Source organism: Pithys albifrons, chromosome 7 (assembly GCF_047495875.1).
Source record: "Pithys albifrons albifrons isolate INPA30051 chromosome 7, PitAlb_v1, whole genome shotgun sequence".
NCBI classification, from domain to species: Eukaryota; Metazoa; Chordata; class Aves; order Passeriformes; family Thamnophilidae; genus Pithys; species Pithys albifrons.
This window is the reverse complement of record NC_092464.1, coordinates 34,984,231-35,008,958: the sequence shown is the minus strand read 5'-3', so window position 1 is coordinate 35,008,958 and position 24,728 is coordinate 34,984,231. Positions and strand designations below refer to the sequence as shown.

General features: G+C 40.1%; 1 protein-coding gene across 2 annotated transcripts in view; it reads right to left on the bottom strand.

The window, feature by feature from the left end:
- The window catches only part of CREB5 (cAMP responsive element binding protein 5), a 254,317-nt gene extending 236,513 nt beyond the window's left edge, over positions 1-17,804 (bottom strand). The window contains exon 1 of one of the 2 annotated variants that reach the window (XM_071561003.1): positions 17,741-17,804. The gene's annotated coding sequence lies outside the window, so the exon portion shown is untranslated. The remainder of the gene's footprint in view (positions 1-17,740) is intronic. The other variant, XM_071561004.1, reaches the window with a different exon arrangement.
- Positions 17,805-24,728: the final 6,924 nt, after the last annotated feature.

The following is a 24,728-nucleotide window of genomic DNA, read 5'->3' as shown; positions in this document are numbered from 1 at the left end:
GCTGGCGAGCGGGAGCAGGAGGAGGGCCCGGGAATCCGACAGCGGGCATCCGACCGGCGGTAACGCCGAGCCGCCCTACGCCAAGCGCAGCTGAGCATCTCTTGGTCTGGGAGGGGGCCTTACACAGCATTAAACATGGGAAAAAACCCGCTCGCAATTCTGGCAAAAGTGCTCTCGAATTTTCCTTGGAAGCGCTGTGATTTTCTTCTTTCCGACTATTTAGAAAAGTATGCAAAAAGTTCCTCCAGGTTTTCAAACTTTCATCTAAGGAAGCCTGTAAAAGGTAACCAAAACCTACGTTTAGCGATGTGGAGATGCACCCCTGAAGTGCAGGCAGGTGTGCACAGCCTGCAGTCAAAACCCAGACAGCACAAACCATAAACTAGGACTTCTGCTATACAGGCTGCAACAAATTACAGCATATACATACTAATAGTTTCTTACACAAACCATATAACTGAGAATAAAAGCCCTCACACAGATGAAGAGAAGATGCATTCATTGTTTTGAGGCAGAATACAGGGCAGGAGCCTGCTAGAAGTTGCTGAAAACTGAAGCCAATCCCTAACACCAACCTACTCACTTGCTGTCTTAATTTGTTTGTAGAAGAGTTGCTGAGTGAATATCATTTTCCAATTGATGTGATTAGTATAAACAATTTTAGCCTTCATTACCCACTCTGTTTAGATTTTCATGAGAGTTATTTTTCCAAGCCTTTGGAAATGCAGAAATTACAAGCCTCTTAGAGCAGAGTCCCAGCACAACAGCAGAAACAGCAGCAATCTGATTTAATACCAAACCAATTTACTGCAAGATCCTTCATCCAGCTGGCACAGCAGAATCACTTAACCTGAATAACTTATTCCATAAGAAACACAATCACTACACAACCAGGTAAACAGAACGTTAAAAAATTAAAAGCATTTAATCTTGAAAGTAAATTTGTTCTAATGGGCAAAATTTAGACGTATAAACAACAGCATTATATTGTAAATAGTGTAACAATGTATACAGCTAAAAAAGAACTTGTCTTTTGACGCAAAATACCTTCACTGACTTTCTGATTGATCTGAATTCGCATTTTCTCTTTGCTTTGAAATTAAAGCCAAAGTCATTCTGGAGTATTCTTTCATAAGAAAACCAACCTTATCCTATGGCAAATGAACTTGATCCTGGAGACATGGGTGGGGCTGAGAACATCATGATTGGGAAATACTACATTTCCGCACTTCCAATTCACCTGGGGCGGTTTCCTCCAATTTTTTTTTCAGCAGCCTTAAGAAACAGAGCACAGGAGGCCACCAGAAGACACCGCTCTAGGAGCACAGACCTGCTCTTTGTTTGAGCATGGTCTGCCAGAAAGGAAAATCCCACCTTCCAAAGTGGGACCAGCTTATGAAGAAGGAATATTCACCCACCTACCATAAGTCTTACTACCATTGAATACCTCCTCTGCAAACACCCATACTGCTCCCATTAGCTGGTGTTTCCTATTAAAAAAACTGTAGCACACCATGTTTAGACATAATTTTGATGACCTTAGAGCTGGGGGCATTCCCTGATACATATGCCACAGCTTGTGCTCACGCAGGGAGCCCAGGTGGAGAAAGTTACAGGAAAAGGCAGGGCAAGGGATGTGCCTTCTCCTTATCCAGCAGAAACCAGTGAAGGGAGGACAGATGCATCCTTCTCATCAGGAGACAAATGAATGGCAAGAGCTAACAGAGCCCAAATGCTTGATGAAGAGCCTCAGCTCCCTACAGGTTCCAGGTTTCTGCTCCAGCTGATTCAAACCAAGCACATTGTCAACCATCACTTGAAAAAGCCATACCCATGGAGACAAGCAAGCACCCAGCTAGGCCAAGCAGACCTCCCATTTCCAAGTTTGTGAAACTTACAATGAAAGCAAACATTTTGGAAAGAAAGTCCTTTTTTTGGACTCACCATAGGTATATGTGGAAGAGAGAGAGCAAGCTCTGAGTTTCTACAGTGTTAACAGATCTGTAACTGGAATTTGATCTACATAAAGCTGACCATCACACGGGTACCTTATAGAAAACCTAAAACACACTTAAATAGGTCTAAATCTTCCCAAGCAAGTTATGGACAAACTAATGCTAACTGTCAAAGGAATTCATTTCCTCAGTTATCACATTCACAAGGATTCCTTGAGTCTTTTCCTTGCTTCCCTTGAACTCTAAATTTTTTTGGCCTTTACCTTTCTCTGCAACTACTCACTGTCTCTGCATTTACAGCTTCACGGTCTTTGACACTTAGTAAGGGGTTTGGTAATTCAGCAGGAGTTTGATTTTAAGTGATAGTTTGCCCCTTGTGAAGAGGTTTTTGTCTTGTCTGAAGCAAACTGTAAAATCCACAAAAATCTACCTTACAGCATTAACACAACAAAAATGGGATAAATACTGTTTCTAACACTGATAATATTTGAAAAACTTGAGTAAAAGGAAACATAAAAGCAGATGGGAATAGAAATAAAGAGATAGCATCACCTTATTTTCTTTTATCCCTCACTACAGGATCTCCTTTTTTTTTTTTTTGCAATTGTACATGAAATTCCACCTTCAGTCAATGAAAGGTTTTACACTAACAAGTAGTAGGGGTTTTGTTGCTGGGCTGCAGGAAAAATAAAATAAACAGACAAAGAAGCACATATACAAGTTTTTCAGATAGACTATAAATCCAATGTTATTCATCAACTGTGAGTTAACATATTATAGTCAAAATAGGGTAGCAATTTTTTCTATTCTGGCAGCACCTTATTTTGTGGCTGGAACCTAAAATTGCACAAAGCACTAAATTTATGTTAAGACTTAAGTTTACTGTAAAAGGTCAACAGTTTCTAGCAGGGATGGATTCTACCTGTGGAGGATGACTTCATGACTTTTTTGAGAGCCTCCACGAAACCAGAAGGCTTTGGGAAATAAACAGATTTCACCTGCTGTTGGCTAGTCTGACCCTGGTCCTACACCACCTCCTGCCCCCAAAGTCCCCACTAGATAGACTTTACATTTCTCACAGACCAGAAAAATGTCTGCCAGCTCTTCCATCTCTCTGTTAGTAACGATTTGTATATCCCATGTTGATGCTTTCAGTTGCCTTACAACATTCGGGTGTCCTTCTCCAGGGTTCAGTTTCAAAGAAACATTTTGCAAACACTTGCTCATCTTTGGAAACACTTGCTCATCTCAGCAAGAACAGAGCCCTTAACTTTAACCATGGAATACAGCTCTTAATTTTAACACATAAGCTGAAGGCCAATTTGCTAAATCTCCAGCTACAAAATTTTGAACAAAAGGGGGAGATGCAATTAAAAATAAAATTACACCACCATCACCTCCTCTGCCCCCCCCAAAAATGACCTTTTCTGCATGCTGAAAAATAAAGAGAGGGTTTGGCACAAAGAAATATGCTGAACACTCCTACAGGTAAATTCTTAGCGAAAGAATTTTTGCGAGGTTGCTGACACAGGAAACAAGCAGAACATCAGGAACCACAACACTTCAAGGAAATCTCTTTTTCATCTTGCAGAAAGTTGTTTTGCCTTAGCAGTTTATATTTTAACCTCATTAGGTAAATCAAATTTAAATTCTTTTCCAAGCCAGAACATTTCAGTCACTGGCTGCATATGGTTAATTGATAGACTCTGGACAGAAAGTGAAAGCCATGTTAGCAACTAGTTAGCCTGGTTTTCAGTGTCTGGGGATGAGAGGAAAAATCCTTATAATTTATTATTAAGCCTCAGATAGTAGGTTTTTTTCCTATACTATAGCTATTTGCATATGAAAGGTACACCAACAGTTTTTGTAGGATTTACATGTAAAGGAACCATGAAGGAACATGCTGCGTTAAATAACTGATAGAACCAGACTGAAAACATCAACATCCTTCATTGATAAAACTCCAGACTGATATTTCAAAGCTCTCTAGAAAGATTTTTCAGTCATTTTTAGAGGATGCATGCAGATAAATTGACTAGACATTTATTGTAAATTGTATTTTCAATATCTCTGGGATCTGTCTAAACTCTTCTGAAAAATTTCTCATCTTTTTAATTAATCTGGGAGGAAAATATGTTTTGTCTCATTTCTAAGACTTTGTATGTTAGTCAAAAGGATATTGTAGTTACTCTTCTGACAAAGTGAGATTTTGCAATCTGTTTTTTTCAAATCAGAAAGAGGTAGCTTTTGCATCTTAATTTGGTTAAAGAAACAGACAACACCAGCTCTCATTTGGAAGATGCTGAATTCTGACAGAAGGTGTAACCAAATTACCAATTCAACTCTTACAGCAGCAAATGTCATTATCATTGGCCATGAAGTTCAATTAAATGGATCATACAAAAACTAACAGCCTGAAATCCTGTCACCCTTGAAGCTGACAGCAAAAAACTCACAGATGCCAGTGGGTGCATCGTTATGCTACAACCTTGATGAAGAACCTGGAGCTTCGTAATGCACATAGTAACCACTTCCCCAAAAACATATGTTACCAACATATAATCATACCCAGCCATAAATGTAATTTTCTGTGTGCTGTAGATGAGGTGGCTGAACTGATTTTCAGTGTTGCCAGAAGAGATGGACAAGCCACCAAAGACTCTACAGCAGTCTTCTAATAATGCCTGCCTTTTACAGAGACTGACCTCTTTTCACCTTGTTAAAAGCAGTAAGTAGTAAGTAATAGATCTTGTCAAAGGTTACTCTGTAGAATAACCTCTGGAGATATTAGATAGAGGTGTCCAGAGAAATACCACAAAGGTGCTGACAAGAAAACCAAGGGGATTATGATTAGAAAGTGTGAATAAGCTTAGGTTTCAAACATACTCAGATTTTTGGTTAGAAATGCTGAAGTACAGGAAGGAAATGTTCTACATACCATCAAGCCACCAAAACACACACTTGAAAAGACAAATTAAAGAGCCATCATATGGAGATTAAATGCCACACATGATTTAATAAAAGCAATTCCTCAGCTAGAATAAGCAAGAATTTCTTCCTCATCAAAATCCAGTATGTCTCATGATTTAAAAAATCAAAAATATGCTCAAAGGCAAAAAAAAAGTTGTACCTAGGAAGCATTAATTGATCCTTCAGTTCATTTTTAATCCATCCTTGAATATTCAAATTAATCTAGCCTTTTATCAGAACTTCCACCAGATAATTCCATAAAACGTTTCCATTTAAGACGCCCACATTTCCCGTAAAGAAGAAATAAATTTTAAAAGACCCTAAAACCCTAAGCCAGCAGCATAGCCAAAAAAGACTATTTCTTCCTTTACTCCAATTTATGAATTTAACAATTCTTCAATTATTTAATTGAAAAAGAAGTCCAAGATATTTCTGACAGCATTCTTAGTAGAAGACAGCCTCTACTAAATTTATTCTCATCAAAGTTTCTGTACAAAGAGTTGGTTTCTTTCAGCCCATCTTTTTCTGATCCCATCAGTTGATGAAGTCAATTTTGCACTGCTGTTCAGGGAAGGCAGTAACCTCCTCTGCTCCAGTCCGATCAAACCGGATCAGATGAAGTCTTAGGAAATACTTGGGAAATGTGGCCAACAAAAGGCATCTACCCAGACATTTGAAGTTCTCAACCAACACAACTTTCCAGAAGCTTGTTCCTGTCTTATATGAACAGAATTATATTGTTAAGACAAGAAAGATAAAGATACCTAAGCCCCCTAAACCAAGAGAAGGCAAATAAAGACAGATAACATGTAAGTGTTTGCATAAACCTGAAAGACTTTAATTCAGCACCAAAAAAGAAAAAAATCATCTCTGAAAAATGTAGTGCCTTATGTCTTCTATAATATAAATCAATTTTTAAAGGAGATGTATCTCAACTTGAAAAAATGTTGAAATACAGTATTTTGACTTTTTCACATATTTTCTTCTCCTTTTATTTTGTCTGAAGCTACTCACAAAATTTGATATGTAACTGGGAACACTTTCAGGCCTCTGTGTTTTTCAGTGAAGTACTTTGTGTCAAAGTCTTTGGTGAACAATTTTTGCCTCAAAAAATGTCACTAGCCTGGCTGCACAGCCCAGATGTACTTCCCTCCAAAGCTGCTGTGCACAGGACATCTACCTTACCCCTGGCAACTGCTATTTAACTCAGGGTTGGATGGGGCGCAGAGAAAAACCTTGTGGCCCAACTGCCTTCTCTATACAACGACAAGGAAATCCCCTTTTGCTAAATATGGGGCTTTGAAAAAGACAAGAGGCTCTGTCAGGACTTTGCCACTTTTGAGGCCATCTCACATACACCACACTTGAGAGCACAGTCGGCTGCAGAGTTGGTCATTAAGTGGAGAAATAACTGGCATCCAAAAGGATGATGCTTTTTTGACATATATTTTGAAGATGGTTAGTACAAAGGCACTGGGTATGTGAGGATAGTGCTATCCCCAGAATTATAAAAGGTTGAAAATATTATTAGTATTTTCATTTATCACTTTCACAATCAGTTTCTATCAAAAATCTGTTATTTACATAGCATGGACAACTTGCTTTTTCCTCTTACTCATGCAGAAAAAAGCTACACAGTTTATTGTGTATCACAGTTTATTGCTGTGTATCATTTATTATGTACTCAAGAGGCTGTCTGTACAAACCAGTTGCCAGACTGAAGACTTGGTTTTGCTCTTAAAATTCTGTGATAAGGCTACAAAGGATTGGTATTTTACAAAATGTGTTCTCCATGCGATATCTGCCCATTTCAGGTGCTACATAGCACTAACATCTCTAAGTGCAGCAACGGGCATTTTCCTGTCCACTATTATATAAACACTAGAGAAAATGGAGAGGTCTGTTTGAAATCTTGCTTGGGCCTTCTGAAAGCACCTGAACCCTGGTGGCTGCAATTTTATTAGTGGAGAAAGGCATAAGGTAGATCTCACTGCCACAGTCACACCTGCTGTGCACTGTAGGCTGCCACACCACACAACATGCCACATGGCTCAGCAGCACTCCCAATGCCACATCCTCCCCTGTCCAAAGAAGTGTGTTTCCTCAAAAGAAGAGATATAAGGAGCGCTGCATACATGGCCTGTCAAACTGACACTCAGCTTGCAAGGCATCCTCAGTACTTTTGAGCTATCTGAAACCAACATAGTAAATTCAGATTTAAAAAGAAAATCAGATCTATTTTCATGACTAGCTTGATGAAACAGTCATCATCATGTCTCTTATTGTCCTCTTTATAAATTAATTTAGAATTAACTACAATGCTGACAATATTTCTTCTAAGCTCATTCTGCCCCTAAAAGCTTTCAGTCTGCTGAAAACCTTTTGGCTGACAGTGCACTGACTCAAAACTCTGAACTGAAAACTGGAAGACTGACAGCCTAGAAATAGGCTGTCTTAATATTTTGGAATAGGAATTTCTTGGCAAGAAAAATTGTATAGAATCATACAGCATAAGACAGAAAATACAACATGTAGCATTCTGACTGATCCAGAGGGAGCAATGTTTTCCAGAGTGTTTCCTTGTGCAATCAACTTAGATAATCCAGTAAGAGGTTCAAAGGTAAGGCCACAGCATAGCAGAAAAATAAACTATCTGAAACTCCTACATTTTAGGGTATTATTAGGTTGGTTTACTCATCTGGGATTCATTGACTTTAACTGTTACTGTTAAAAACTGCCCACCATAATCTTTCACTGAGAAACAAAAGAAAAAAAAGGTTTGGAGGCATGCACGTATCTGATAGCTTATTTTTCACAGCACCTATTTGACTACACATAGCTGCATTCATTAGTCCAAAGCTTTTCTAATTTAACACTAGGGAATACAAAATCATTCTTGATAACATTAATGATCACTTCCAATAGAACAAAATAGGAAGCTGTCTCCCTGTTTTGTGTAACGTAACACAGGCCAGAAATGTTTCCCTTCAAAGCATGATTTTTTTACCTTTAAGGTATATGCAGAACTCTTCATATTAAAGAACTCCTTGGAGGCTACAGAACTAGAACATGTACCTTTTAGGTCTCTGTTGAAGAGATGGAGCATATCTCAATGTTTAACAATGAGAGCTTTTCTCCCATGAATTAGCCAGCAATTTGAATTAATGAGGAATTAAGTTTCATCTCAGCAGTTTTACTAAACTTTGGAGAAAAAAAGGACACAATGCCAGTAGTCCTGAGTGCCCTCAATGCCCTTTGACTTCAATGGGAATTGAGATTGGGTCCTCCTTTTAGTTGACACAGCACCTTGCAGAATTAGATCCAGTTCCCTTCCCCTCTTCCTAAGAATGTATTTTTTTCCCACTAGCCATCTGATTCTTATTTTGCTTTGACCAGAGATGAAATTAGTGTGGATGTTTTGGTGCTGACAACCTCCTTGTCAAATCATATAGTGACTTCTCATGCTAAAACTTGTTTGTTTTCACACCATCATCACTGATGATCTCAGCACAGCAGCGCTCCGAGAATAATGGTGTAGTCAAACACAAAGCCAGCAGAAGGAACATAAAACAATGTGTGCTTATATAGGGCCTACATAAATAGTGCTTTTTAAAAATGTTTGACAATGAAATAATAGTTGTGGGTTTGTTTCATTTTTTTTTAATTAACCTCTGGATTGTTAAGGGTCCAGAGAACTTTTGCTCACCACAGTGGTTATAAAGCCTAAAAATATTTGTTATATTCATTAGTAAACAACCATGGGCCATACCCTCACTCCACACAGTTTCAGAGAAGTCAACAGATTTATACAAATTTCAAAAGTAACAGAGCTAACCCCACATATCCTGGGCCAAATGCAGAAAATTGGAAGCAAGTGTATATGATTAGGGCTGGAGAAAGTGGGAGTTGTACACTGGACACTGTCTATTTATCACTCCTTACAGTGTTTTTCTTTATCTGAAATTCCCTGTTGATTGCTATGGGGTATTTTTATTTTAAAAAAGCAGAGTAGCTCAGGCAGTGGTGATATTTTTCCCTATTTCTCAAAGACTTTGTTCACACTCTGAGGTCTGCTAGGGAACTGTGCAAGATGCTGGAGTGGCCTAGGTCTTGCTTTCCAGTGCTGCAAACAAATACTCCAATTTATTAAAACTGCCGAGCTATACTGCCTCCCCACTTTTTTCCCCCCTCTATTTTTTTCCAAAACCAAAAAGGGAACACAAAAACTCCACAAATAAATCCTAAGTGAAGTCTAAGGTGTTACTTCCAATTCACAGCTGCGTTGTTAAGAGTGAAAATGCACATCATATTTAGGAGCAGAATTGCATCCTACCATGTTTAACTGAAAACGCTGGTGGGCTTTTCATCTATGTTGTGCAAGCCTGAGGCCAGAGTGGTGACTGTCACAGCCAAAGAGACACAGACAGATAGATGATGGAGAGTGCAGACTGCGCACCCACACATAAAGCGCGTGAGAGGAAGGAGAGTGCACGGAAGGAATATTAATTGGGCAGAAAATAAGTATTCTCAATATCCCCCTACCCCCTTAAAAAGTAGCCACAAGATGAGGAGAGCTACAGACATGTTCATCTTGGGGAAACAGCCGTCCTTAACGTGACATGTAAGGCTATTACTTTAATAATGGGATTTGCACAGCGCACAACTGATAGGCTATGTTCAGAATAGACCCCGTGAATCTAATTTTCTTCTCAATGAGTGTTACTGCAGTTGGTAACTCCACAGATTTCAATAGAGTTGCTCCAGATTTGTATCAGGGTGAGTGGAGAACTAGGCTCTACTATGATATTTTTTAAATCCACAAGAATGTAATTCTCCTTACCCAGTCATAAAACCCATGGGTCTTTTGATCCTTACTACTTTCATAGCAAATTATTTAGAGAAACTTGTCTTTAGAAGATTCTCATGAAAATAGTTAAATTACTGCTTTCTCTCACTTTTTCTGATAAACCATCAATTACTTGAATTTAACCTACTTTTATGCTTGAGTCTGTGAGCTGCTTTATTAGCATTGAAGAATGAAAGAACAGTATGGGAATTGTAGAAAGTGATTTAAATTTTACACCCTTCCATTTTTTCCCCCACTATCTTTTTGCAATATTTTTCCATTGCACCTCCAGCAAAAGAGATTTACACCAACGTTATTTAATAACAGGTATAAAACAACCTTTAAGTGCTACACAGATACATTTAAGGACTTGGAAATAAGGAAAGAAGAAAAATTCTTTAACTTGTTTTTAACTACAGAATCTCTTCCATCATTTTGTGTACTCTATAGACAATGAGAGAAATCTCTACAGATGTTGATCCTGATCTCTTTAACCTTTGAAAAAAAATATGCAAATGCCCCTTCTCCCTGTGACCATTGCCAGCAAAAGGAGCTTTTTTTTTATACATCATGAAAAAGGAAGCTGGTGTAGTGGTTGAAATCATCACAAACCCTTAATAAAGGTTTCTTCTACCTAAAGCATTCATTCAGTAATGAAGTTAAACAATAGGTATTAAAAGATATTATTGACCATAGCAATTGATGATCTTTTTTCTATTCCATTGCTCCACTTTTAGTTTCTTCAGGTTGCATTTTGCAACCATCCCAAGAGAAGTTTCCTATATGTGACGTTCTGGTAAGCCCACATTTCTAATACAGACAGTGCCATTTCTGGACAACCACAATTCCAGGCTCTTTGCCATCACACACTCAGGTCACCTTTAGAGTTCCTGCTGGGCATCTAAAAATATTTAGTGACAAACTCATTCACTGACCTGACCAGAACCAAAAGTAAGCCGAGATTAACCAACTGGCTAAAATTAATTCATATTAGTACCTGGGGAGGTATGATTTACTATTAGAGAATCATAGAATTGTTCAGGTTAGAAAATTCCCTTATGATCATCAAGTTCAGCCATTAATACAGCATTGCCAAATCCACTACGAAGTCATGTCCCCAAGTGCCATATCTATACGTCTCGTAGTTACCTCCAGGGATGGTGACTCAATCATTTCCCTGGGCAGCCTGTTCCAGAGCTTGACAACAACCATTTCAATGAAGAAATTTTTCCTAATATCCAATCTAAATCCCTCCTGGCACAACTTGAGGCCATTTGCAATTTGAAGCTCCTCACCTAGCAACACATTATTACTGCCGAATAGAAGTTTTCTAAAAAGTTAAGTGAGAGGTGTATTGGGACTCTGAATCATGGTAAACTAGTTCACCTCTGACTGAGTTACTGGCAGCTGGTTTGCAGCATCGATGCATGACCAACTGACCTACAAATATCATCATCCATATCTTTGAGTGTTAACTTAGGCAGAATACTACTCTGCAAGTAGTATTATCAGCAGTCGAGAACTGAAAGATTTAAAGGACATTAAAATTAAAAAAGAGAGAATACAATATGGTAACATTTCAATTTAGTGTTTACTGTTGAAGCCACTCCATACAACACATCCCGAACCCCATCTCAGATTCTATTTAGTGGGCTACAGTACCACCTGAGTTGAGTATCACATATTAATTGGCATTCCTTACATTTGGCCAGGAGGGGGAAAAAAAATCAGATGTTAAATCTAGGAGCCACTGGTCCAGGTTAATTTCCCAGAGAAGCCAAATTCATTTCTGAGTACTTGCAAACAGCTCAGAAAAGGGTGGTGATGAACAGCACTGCCTTACATGCAGTGAAAGACTAACCTAAGGCACAAACCCACAAAGTAGATAGGTAAAAAGGCAGCTTCCTCTAAATGAGAAAAGAGCAGCTTAATTAAATACATTTCTCTGTTTTAAATTTAGGCAGTGTATTTAAGGATGACTAGATTAAACTCAAGACATCCCCAAACAAAAAACTTTAAAACATACAAACATACTTGGATTGGGACCAGACACTTTAACTGCACTGAAATGTTCATTGAGTGGTGGCACCCAAAGACCAGGAAAGAAGTTGAGACCAGAGCAAAGCAAGCTGTTTGAGAAAACACTGCAAAGGTTAAAAAGGCAATAGAAATTATTTGTAGAGTTTATGGGGAGGAGAGGGGGGTAGAAAGCTGCAGGTGATATCAACCATGTCTAGCTTCTGAGCTAACAGAAGTCTCACTACCCTAGTAAGAGCAGTGAAAACATTTGGAGAAAGCAGAACCAGCTGGCAAAGTAATAGAGGATTTGTAGTACTTTTTCCCAATTAAAATCAAATCTCATTCCTTCTGGCTTCTTCTGAAGACATTGCTGTTTTTATCATCCATAAAGTAGAGCTCTGGGGCCAAGCGGGGCTGCACCCCACACCTTCAAATCACCTTATGTGGCAGGGTAGCATGGCAGTGACATGAGCTGGCTCAAAGGATGAGATTATTAAAACGGTACACCTAGACAAATACTGATGACGACAGTGTTTTGAGGCATTTATTTTGAAGTTGTGTGTGGGGTTGACCTCTTGAACAAATTCTCAAAAAAATATAAGATGGAAACAAGAAAAAGCAAAACATCTTTTAAGCTAAGGAAATTGTTGTAAGCTTTCAATGTTTCACTTCAAAAATCCTACAGCCTTCAGCAAAATCCTTGGAAAATCTCTTTGTGTTTATTAAATATCATTCAATATCATCATCTAGAAACCTACAAACCAATGCAACCAACCCTTTCTAAACTATCTAAGGGCAAATAACAGCTGCATTTCCCATGCGATGGCTAGTAAAAAAAATGCTGACTACCGGTAATTTTAATTACAGAGTAAAATAACACCTTAGTGAAAAATAGTAGAGGAACTATTATTTTAAAGTTTCAAGTTTGGTCCTTCAACATGAGCCATATTAAGAGCAAAACAAACAGTGCACAAACCAACACAACAGCTCCTTGGATGTAAAAAAAACCACAACAGCTTATCTGCTTCAACAAGTTCTTTAATCTCATCAACAAAACAATTATTTTATGTATGTTATGTTGTGCTTGTTATGTACACCTAGGACAATTTAAATAATTTATTTGATTATATCTGTAACCAAAAAAAAGTATTTCCATAACAGGATTTTGTTTTTACATGTCAAGTCTACAAAAGCTAATTTCTGTACTTACTGCTATAATGTGACTGATGTTAAAATACAGCATGAGAACATATTGTCTGAGATCACTGTTTTGTTTGTATCAGAGAATACTACACCTTAAGAATTGTAAATTAGCATACTAATATGAGATTTGGTAAGAGGAAATAATGTTTTCATAGTTCTTATTCCAAACTGTTGCTTTAAATTTGTGATCAACTTTGATAATTTCTCGAGGTACAGAAATGCAAAAGCCCTAAAAATCCTTTCTTAGGGCTAAAGCCCTAAAAGCTCTGGACCATTATAATTTGTAGAGCAGAATATATCATTTGCCTAGAAATAAGGGGTTTTCTTCAGGGGTTAAATAGCATGCAGCATGGAGAGAGGGCAAATCAACAGAAACTGTTTTGCGATACTGCAGAGTGACCTACCAAACTGTCTGATCGGCCCTGGAGGTAGTGCTTACAATCGATAGTATCTCAAAACATTTTGAATTATTTCCACCAAGACTCCTATGTATTCATATCAATGCAAGTTTATATATGAAAGATTAAGCCAAATACCCTAGCTTAATTATATATGGCTACCTATTAATTTGGTTACTATGAGATAACCAAAACCAAATCAAAGCAAAGGAATCACCTGGACCTATGAAGCAGCATTGACAGACCTGTTGCTTTATACATGTGTTTCCAGCAACTGCAATATTCGTCTAATGAGTTACAAGTAAAATCAGTATTTGCAGGCCTTGAGAAAAAATACAAGTTTGTTCCAATAATAAATCATATGGTCCTTAATAACAATATAAAGAATGTTTAAGTAGAAACAGTTTGCTCTTTTTTTTTCTTTGCAAAACCTTGTCCAGAAATAGTTTTCTCATAATAAAAAGTTCATAAAAAAGACAGTCAGTGGAATAAAAATTAAGCTCAAAATATGGCTAATTATACATAAACATAGGTATAAGTCCTCAAAGCAACAGGTTTATAGGAAATCCAGAAAGTTAACTAACAGCAGAAATTACAGACACAAAATGACAAAGAGTAGAGGAAAAGTCCTGAATAAAATAAATAGTTTTAAAACCAACAAAAATCTTGCAAGAACTCTTCTAGTATATAAGATACTCATGCCTTGATTAGGGGCATAGAGACAAGTTTTTAAAGGGAGCGACAGGCAGACAACTTAATAACCCAGTTTCAAATCATCCTGCAAGACTTACTGAGCTCAGAGGGATTCTGCCCACACAGAGCTGAAGGGTTTAGTACGTAAAAGCTGCCTTCTGAAGGCACTAGGAGAGTGACTCCTATCAACTTCAGAGTGAAATCTAGCTCTCACTGCAACAATCTTTCACAGAAGACTCCTCGACAATGCACAGGATAAGGGTAAGTGGTTGCTGCACATTTTAGATTCTCAAAGTGTGAAAGTGAACATCAAATTAAAAAAACCACCTGTTACTCTAATCTATGTAAGTCATTTTGCTAAATGGTGATATAAATAAAATGACATATGCAATCTCGCTTCTACCTTTCTTCAATTCTATATACATGGTTTCTTTCCCTTTATATTCCCTAGGTTAAATTAGCAGAGATAGAGTTTGAAAAATTGAACTATAAATGGATGTTTTGGTGAGGGGGAAGGTTTCTACTTGGTCTAAATGTGTAAACTTTAAAAAATATTGCAATTTTAAGTCCTGGAAAAGTGCCATCCAATATTAAAGACTGGCAGACAGTACTTATTGCCCTTTTTATATACTATTACAAAACCTTTTGATTTTCAGCATTAGCCTGACTCTTCCTAGGAGTCTCCAGTTAAAGATGCAACAACAGGAGATAACAGCGGTTTCTTTTTTGTGCCATAAGTTCATTATTTCCATTTCCTGTTTCATTCAAATGTTTCATTTTGTAACTTTGATGATCTTCACACATGAAACCAAACAAAAACCCCATGCAAACTAATGTGAGAGAATAAACATCCCCAAGACTATTGACATCAGTAGATATCCGTTCTTCATAATCCATGCATGATAGAGAGTAATGAGAAGTCCTTGGTAGGTTATCATAAAAACAGACTCCTTACCATGATGTGCAGAGTACAGTCAGCTCCAAGTTGTTTGGTTCAACCACCACACCAACTGTTTTTTTTAGTGACTTTATTTAAAAAAAAAAATCTCACTTCACCAGTGATAGCTAGGGGAAAAACTCCCAAGAGCTTTTAGGCTTCATTAATTAAGGCTATCAGAACTGTACTTCATTTAAGCAGAACCAAACAGTTCAATCGAGAGTTACATCCCAGGCTATAGCTATTTGCCCCTCACTCATTCTCTTCTTTCTCTCACAGTTTCTTTCAGTAAACGAGAATAATTTTTCCAATAGCCTTTAACTCCCTAGATTAACTAATGTGGAAAAAGTGACTACAAACTCATAGCACTGTCTAGCCTCCAACTCAGCACAGAATCAACTTTGTTGTAAGTGTTGAAGGACATCTAGCAAGCTGCTACTTGCTAAATTCGTAATCCAGGAGTATATATTCGCACCGAACAGGACTGCGCCATCTAGTTAGCTGCAGCACACTTTGCTCTGCCTGTTGGGAGCAGATGCCTCGGGGATGCAGGGCTTTAGCATTTGGGAATGTTTAGTTTCTTACACATTCAATTGTGGTGGGGATTTTTTTTTTATAAAATATCACTACTGAGAAAATCCACATCTAGTGGATATGGGAAAATTTAGGCTATAATAGCACAGCAATCTTCTGCATCTATCTTTGATTTACAAGATAAAAGCAACTTTTAAATTAAAGAGCCTTTCTGCTAATAGAGCTTATTATGCCAGAGACAGGAATGATTTTCCTAGAAAGTTGTCCCTGTGTGCATGCCTATTATCTTTGCTTTCCCCCTTCCACTAATGAGCATTTATCTAAAGAGCCTGTTAATCCTCTGATGGGTGCTTCTGGTCAGAGGTAACAGTTTGAATAAAACCACTAATCACTTATCACTAATCACTGATCATTAATCATGCTTTTCCCTAGTGCTTTGCGACCTGTACAGCTTGCTTTAGGATTAAGGAGTCACAAATAAGGATTCTAGCCATTTTTTATAAAGAATTTCGAGCTTTTGATACATACAACCTTATTCACCACAGGAAAGTTACAAAATACCAAGTGAGGACTTTTCACCACTGTACACTTTTATACTGAAAATAAACCATACATTTATGGCAGCATACGTCCTTCAGCAAAATCCCTACAAATTATGCTACATTTTCGCATTCAGCTCTCATCTTCCACTCTTCCATTTCCTTTTGGTCTAGTTTCTAGATTATTTCTGCATGACAGTATCTTACAAGAAAGTTTTCCTACACTACTGTTACTTGACATACTGCCGCTTGTCCAAATGGCCAGACAAGGAAAGTCTGGTGCACACCGGTGGGTGAGTATCTCTCTGAAAACTGCAGAGTCTCAAGGAAAGCCCAAACAAGATGCTTCACAATAATTATTATGCTTCTGTTTCAGCTTCAATTTTATCTAGCTAAGCACTGTTTCTTACTGATAATATATCGACATCTTCTAATCTTGCTGGCCAAGTCAATTCTCATATCGCTCTAGATTTTAAAAAACAAAACCAAAACAAACATAGGGACATTTCACTTTCCTTTATTCCTACCCTCATCTCTGAAACAACCTCTCTCTTTCCGACTGTCAAGCTAATATTGAGCTCTGGAGATGAAAGATCACTCACCATGCTTGGACATATATAATAGAGGAGGCAGAGTTTAGCAAGTATTCCCTTTACACTCCTGCAGCTCTTAGCGTCCTGAAAACTTCGCTGGGGAGAGAGAGACCCCTGTAAGAGAGGACAGTGGCAGGGGGACGAGGAGCTGGGGAAGGGGATGATGAGCGGAGCAGAGGGGCTGAGAAGGGAAAGCGGGGCTGCAGAGAGGCGACCTTGTCAGCACTCCTCCCCCGCCCCGCACCCGACGGCATCAGAAAAAGAGCATCAGCCCCGCACCGGCCCGCAGCATGACGTAAGGGCCGGCAGCAGCCCGGCACCCGGGGTGTCTCACGGGCAAGGCGACCGCGCACCGCCCCGCGCACCGCTCCGCGGCCACCGCAGGCAGGTCCCGACTCGCAGGGGAGCCCGAGCGCCGCTGCGAAACTTGTGCAGAAGTTCAGGGGCGGCGGCGAGAGGGGACGGCGGCGCAGCGCGCGCCGAACTGTCACCGCCGGGTGCCGCCGGAGCACTCGGAGGCTGGAGCCGTCCAGCCCGCCGTGGCCGCGGGGATTCCGCGCCCCTCCGCCGGGAGCTGCCCACCCGTCCGCTCCGCTCGGGGCAGCACGCAGCGGTGTGCTGCCTGCGCCCCGCGGCAGCCGCCCCATCCCACCCCATCCCATCCCGGGAAGCAGCGCGCAGACTTCCCAAACTCCCTGAAGTGCGGGAGGGGAGCCTGGCTTCCCCATGGCTCGGCGACCATGCACTCCCGTCCTCAGCCTCCCTGCTCTGCCCGACCCTCCGCGGGACGCGGGGGTCGCTCATGCCCCCTCTCCCCCGGGCATGGCGGAGACGGGGGGACGGCGAGATCCGACCCTCGCCCTGCAGCGGCGCGGTCGGGACTGGCGCTGCCGCCTTCGGAGCAGATGCGGTGGCGGAGGGAAGAGCCCCTGCAGCCGCAGGCTACCCCTTCCCCAGCCGCGCACCCGGCGCTGCTGCTCCGCTCCGTGCGGGGTGCGCTGCGCGCCGCGCCGGGCGCCTTCCCGGGGCAACCCCGTATTTTTAGGAACTTACCGCCCGGCGCGGCGGGGACGGGACCGGCAGCGCGGCCGGAGGAACCACGTTGGACTGAGGGACGGTTACAATACGTTCTATTTAGAGAAGCATTACATCACCCTCCGTGACGTCACGTGGGATTCCTGAACTTCTAAATCATTGCGGTCCGTGCCGGGCGGGGGGGCGAGGGGCGGCCGGCAGCGCGGGGCGGGGGCGCGGCCTCGGGCGGTCCCGCCCCGCCGGGCGCGGGGCGGGCCGGGGGTGAGTCAGCCTGGAAACAACGTCCCGCCCCCCGACAGACGCGGCTGAGGGTCCGGCAGCGATGCCCGAGGAGGAAGGGGCGCAGCCGGGCCGGGCAGCGGGCAGCCGGCGGGAGACAGGGGGAGCTGGTTCCCCGGCCGTGCCGAAGTCCCCCAGGCGCGGAGCCTCCGCCGAGCTGCAGTCGCGGAAGAGGCCCGCGCTCAGCTCCGAACTCTCGGCTTTTTTGTTTGGTTGGAGTTTTTAACTAGAAAATGTGTAATAAATAACTCAGTGTACGGAAAGGAGGGAAAGTTCCATCCAAGCCTGCAGCCCTGCGAGGGTGCGCCGCTGTACACCTGCTCAGGTGTGCCCGGTCCACGCGTGTCCCCCTGCGGGGCTCAGTGCGGGGCGGACACAGAGGCGACGGGGCAACGCATTCATAAAGAATCTTAAATGATGGAATCAAGTGTATCACTGCTTTTTCAACTCTTAAACATTCTGCATCTAATTGGCAGTGTGTCTATGTCGTTTTCTGAGACCATTACCAGCGACAAAGTTACTATTCCACCCTGTAACTTCTTCAGTGCCTCCTTTTCTGGATTTTCTTAAGAGTACTCCTTTACTCTCTGTCTAATGCTCCCCCAGCAATGCTTCTAGAACCTGGGTCTGGAGATTCCTCTGGCACCTGACTGTCCACACTGCAGTTATCCAGGAGGTATTCGTATCAAAGATACACGTGATAACTAACTGCTAATTTAGCAGCTGATTCATGCCAGGAGGAATGACTTAATTCTGTTGCAGTGTTTTAGCACCTAAGCCTGGGATGTCTCATGAGGAAACTTCAGTGTTCCAAGGGTCTTAGAATCTGCAGTATGTTGCTCGGTTTGTTTTTTCTCTGATACTCCTTTAACAGAAGAGAGGGTAATGGAACAGGTACTGCCAAAACAGAAGCTACTTTACGAATGGCAATAATACAGCTCTTTACTCTCAATAATGCCATTCATTTGCAGGCTTATATTAGACTGTCTAATAGTCCTCCTCAGCTTTTAAGAGTTCACTGGCAATTCATGCAGGATTTAAACAGGTAGAAGCAGATCCTATCAGTGACTGATGATAGGTCTTGAACTCATTTAACTACTGAGAATAAAGCTCAATGCTGGTGTCACTGTAAGCCTTCGTTTTGTCAGGTATTATCCTTGGAAACTGCATACTGAGTGCAAAGTGCCTTACCTCTGAATGTCCTGAAATTATAAAATACGCAGATGACTAAATTAATAATTGCAGTTACTTCTGTTTCATAGGAAAGGTTTTTAGCATACACAAACACAGCAGTTTTTAAGGCTATAACAAAAAAGATTTAAAATGCAGAAAGCAGCTCTGTATCTCTCATTGAAATTTCTTCATATGATTTATGTTCTCACACTTCTCACAGACATGCAGCTGAGACTGTGGTTACTTGACAGGTTTTCCTAGGGTTGCAGTGGGGTTTTTTTCTCCAGGTTTCTCAGTGAGACCAAACTGTAAATGGCAATGGAGAATTCAGATGCCAGTCAAGGATAACAGGGCCCAAATCCCCCTACCTGTGTAAAAAGACTCAGTTATGTCAAATTTGACACAGACAGAGGCAAACAAAATGCTAGGTAAAATATTTGCCATAGTTTATCAGTTTAATGGTGATGCTTTCTTATCAATGATAGGTATTGTAGACCCTGTGTGACTTGTACACAGCTTATAGTGAAAAAAACAAGTGGACCCACTTTGGGTGTTCACTGTACATTGATACATTTTGTTTACGGCTCCTAACTTGAACATTCTGCACATCCTCCTGCCCTGTCCAGAGTGCCATGCAAAAAAACACCCAGAAAAGATCCTAAAAGCAAGATGAACAGAACCACCACTTTATTCAGATCAGTAACTTTACTTGCCACATATATATCTGAACAGATCTCTGCCACTCAGAGACAGGCAGCTTGCGCCAGCAGTTTGTGCGTGTCTGCCCTGGGAGGGTGGTGACAAATGTTTTGTTAGGTGGTTACCTTGGTTTTCATTGACAGCAGAGCAGAGAGATTCTGCATTCCTGAAATGACTCTCAGGTCCCAAAGAGAGGCTCTTGACTCTTGAAATGAGCTGGAGTCCTGGCAGGAGAATGAGTAGAGAATAATGTCAACGGTTCCTCTGAGGCTGAACTCTGCTGCAATATGTATCACGTATCATTCTTTCCCCATGCCCAACTTCTGCTTCACTTGCCATCCTCAGATCCTGTTGCTCTCTTCCCTCTTCCAGCTCTTCTCTATTTTATTTTTTCTTTTGCCTTTTACCAACCTTCTCTCTGTTCTAAGGCAACCACTCTGATCTCTGAATAGGGATGTGAAAAGGAGTGCTGAGATGCAGCTTTTTTTGTTCTATGCTCACTCCAGTGCTTCATGGTTGAGCAGTTCACAGACAAGAAAATATGTCAATGCCTCCAGCCTGAGGACACTGAGCAGAGATGGGATGTTGAGAAAACATAACTGCAAAGTTCATTCTTTATTTAAACTGTGGGATGATGACAGGACAAGAGAAACTCCTTTGCCTGCAAAGTTGCTGCTTTAAGATTGCGCCAATGTCTGCTTGTGTGCTGCCACCGTGAAGAGCAACTCTTTAATATGAACTCCTGTAAAGGTAGTTTGAATTAGCATATTCTACTCGGCAAATTCGGCAAATGAGGAATGTACGCAGTCAGTTACCACAGCTCAGCTGACAAGCCGTAACTTGAGAACGTGCTCTATATGGGGGACAAATTTGAACAAATCTTAGGGGCTAATCAAAGTCACCTCCTGGAACAGCAAAACAATAATTCTGCAGAACTGCAGGGTGCTGCTCCAAAAGCACTGTATGAAAGAAAAGAAAGAAAGAAAGAAAGAAAGAAAGAAAGAAAGAAAGAAAGAAAGAAAGAAAGAAAGAAAGAAAGAAAGAAAGAAAGAAAGAAAGAAAGAAAGAAAGAAAGAAAGAAAGAAAGAAAGAAAGAAAGAAAGAAAGAAAGAAAGAAAGAAAGAAAGAAAGAAAGAAAGAAAGAAAGAAAGAAAGAAAGAAAGAAAGAAAGAAAGAAAGAAAGAAAGAAAGAAAGAAAGAAAGAAAAAAGAAAAGGAAAGGAAAGAAAAAAGAAAACACGATCTTGTGAGATATGGGTTAATGCTAGGCAAGGAGACATCCTTTTTCTGGAAAATTGCTTCTGGAATGATTGAATTTTGAAAGCAGCTTTCCAAAATAGTCCTGGCTAGGGCAGGCACCTGGCATGGAAAATTCCACCTTGAATGGTTCAAAACTTGGCAATGTTTTTAAGAGATTGAAGAAATTATAATGAAGAGTACTGAGCAATCGACTACATGAGGCACTACCTGGTTTTTGTGAGATAATATACAGTTAAAAAAATCATATTCTGCTTTTCTCTTTTTATACTCAAACTTTTATAAAGCTGCTTTCTTCTGATGGCAAAATCCCTACTTAAATGCTTTTCTGTATTATATATTCTAAAAAATGTTTTCCAGATAGGTCTTTGTCAGTTTTATTCTGCAAGTGTAAAGCCTCAAAAGAAGAACATAGTCTTTACAACAGTAGCTTAATTGGTATGAAAACTACTCAGATGTTTGAAGTGAAATGAGATAGAATGACATTTTGTTTGACTGATAGTAAATGACAGTAGTGCTGTTTCAGCAAACACCTAAAATCTTTGTCACATCTTTAAAATCATTGGGAAGTAAAGATATTGAAATAATTATACGAGTTTTGCATGTCAAATATCAGTCTCAGCAAGCCACTATTGCTGTCACATAAAATGAATATTTACTGCTGGTGCAGTTGAATATTTTACATACCCATTCTTCCTCTAACATCATTAACCACATGTTTAACTAAGCTGCTGCCAGTGTTGAGTGTTACTCTCAGCTTTGGCACTTGCAATTATCTTGTTACAAGTACTTTTCAGCAATATCTTTTAGTCTAATCAAACCATAATTTATTCACCTCCTTACATACTACTAAGACTTCAGATCTCCCAATTTAGCATGTGAAACTACCCACAAAAAAAAAAGAAAAAAAAAACGTAGTTCAGCACTTTTCAGTGTACTAGTCACACAGAAGTGAAGCCTTAGAAATAAAATGGTAAGTGGAAAAATTGATTTCTAGCTCTTAACATATGCTTTTATCCATGGTGAAAGTAAAATGCATTTTAAAAGGGAATAAAATTATTCTATTTAATGTGCAATAATCTTAGTGATATCCCGAACAAATGTAATTCTGGTGTTTTTATGAAATGCTCAATTTCTTGATTGTTACATTTTTGTTCAGATCCCATCTCTCCTTATTTTAGAAACAGACAATGAAATATGAGCAAAGGAAACCAAGTATTCTCTGTTGTTTCAGGAGCTCACTAGGAAGTACCAGATAAGTCTTAAAGCTGAGATAGAAGCTGGAGAATAAGTGGTGTTAACCAGAAGTTAAGTAGTATTAAACATTTTGAAACCCCTTTCTATTAGCTGAAATGTAAATGGTAAGCAATGTTCCTGTTCAACTGTATCATTGGGCTGAAGAGGAAAGGAAGTGCGATCCACCACAGGGATGTGATACAGTCCTGTGGGATACCAAGCAAGTCATATCTGCATTTCTTTGCCCTACCTACATCTGTTCACCCACTCATCTGATGGTCTCACCTTTTCTTAATGACTTAAGCAGGTGGCATAAAGTGAGACAAGTCTCAGGAGGAGCACATGCAAAGCAAACAATGTTTTGCAAGAGAAAGCTTTTACATCCACCTATAATGTGGATTTACATGGGAGCATATTTAGTCCCATGACAGTACTAATTGCCACAGTCCCATGCTTTCTGGAAATAAAGAACCCTAGCAGTACCTCCTGGCTTTTACAACAGCAAACTGAAGTCTTAGTTCTCTCCTATTTCTGAATGGTGTTCTAAACTCTGGCACTCCTACAGATTACATGTGTACTGAAAATGGATTTAATGGGGGATTCATGTTCTCTATGACAGAGTTTATCTGCAAAGGCAAAGTGACTTGAGGTTGGGTGAGCCAAGCAGGAGCTCTCTGTGTTTCACCTCATCTGTGCTGCGGAAGCCACAGCCCAGAAATATTGCCATTTCTTTTCCATTTCCTGGAAGGCGCCTGTGAAGTATCAAATCACTTAACACCGAACTCCCCTGTCTGAACTAAACTGTTGAGTGTCTGTAGGACAAAACCAATGTGTAGTACTGAGAAGCAACACAGCTAGCTGATGGAAGGAGGCGCTCTCTAGACTTGCAGGCTTTTAACAAATCTTTAAGATGTAATGATTGAGTATATCTAACTTAGGTTTAAATAGCACTTAAAATTACAGCTTTTCACTCTTCTTAAGTTACCCCAAATCAGTTTTATTCCATGTTTCTCCTTACTCTTGGTAAACTTAAGAGAAGTCACGGGTTACACTTGAGCCAGATGACAAGAATGGGCAGGATAATGAAGGACCACAGCCCTTCATACAGAAAAGACCTAGATGGCAGCTAATTAATCCCAAAACATGTATGCTGGCCTCCTCAACCTGATAAGAATAGCCAGGATGCACCCAAGGCCCAGAACTACAAGACAAAGGGTCTCTCTTCTTTTTTTCCTAATTTCTCTTGCTCTATTTGTGAGTGATCTCAGATTGTCAGGAAGCACACTTTTGTTTGACCAACCTCCTCTCCTTCAGTTCTCAGAATAAGTTTGTTCTTGATGCCTCTGCAAAGTACACATATTCTCTCATCTCTGCTACACAATGCCATTTAACTCCTCACTTCTTCTGAACAGATGCACAATGGTTCTCCAAGCAGGTTCTGCTCCAAGATACCTGAATGATCTCTTCATCATAGCTGTGTGCCATGTTTTCTGTTCCAGGAGATCAAAGAGACTTCATCATTCCTTCTACATTCACAACAATTCACAGAATGGTTTGCTTCAGACACCATTATTTCATGTGTTTTTCAGATGAGGTAACAAAATTATTCACATTATTTTTCCTCCATGGAGATCCTGCTGACTACTTTTGTACTGATTTTACCATTTTTAAAGTTATGTTTGTTGGTATTCCACTAGTTATAATTTCATTGCTTAGTGCATGAGATGGAAGACTGATTTGATAAACAATAATTGAGTAGTATAACTCCAATTAGACACATATAAGGTTTTTAGAGATTTTTGACCTCTGACTTCAGTCTTTGAAATCTGATTTTAGTTGGTGGGTTGTTGTTTTTTTAGTCTTAGGAACAGAATGAAGATTAAAAAAAGGTGAAAGACATAACATCTTTTTATGCTTCTGAGAATCTAATTTAGAAACCATATTTAAGTAAGAAGAAAAAATATAAATTCTATAAATTCTAATTTGTCTCATTTGGTCACATCTCTGATTATTGATTGACTAGAATAACATTACAGCTGTATTTATGGATAGAAATCATGGGGTCATGAGTCAAAAAGGTCTTACAGCTATATTAATTTGTTGGAGGTTTTTTTAACATACTCTCTCTTACTGGTTCTCTTCTTGGGGATGTCATGAATATCATAGACACAAAGGTCGCTCTTCCTCTGTGCTGTAAAGATGGCTCATTCACACTTTCATATGACTCACTTCATGGGTTTTGCTGCTCAAAACAGAAAGGGGAAAAATATTTTGCATAAGAATCCACAGGTACTGGTCATGTGCAGACTGCCAGGGGCTCATTTTCTAGTCCACAGGTGAGGGCTGCAGAGGGGTTGTAATGG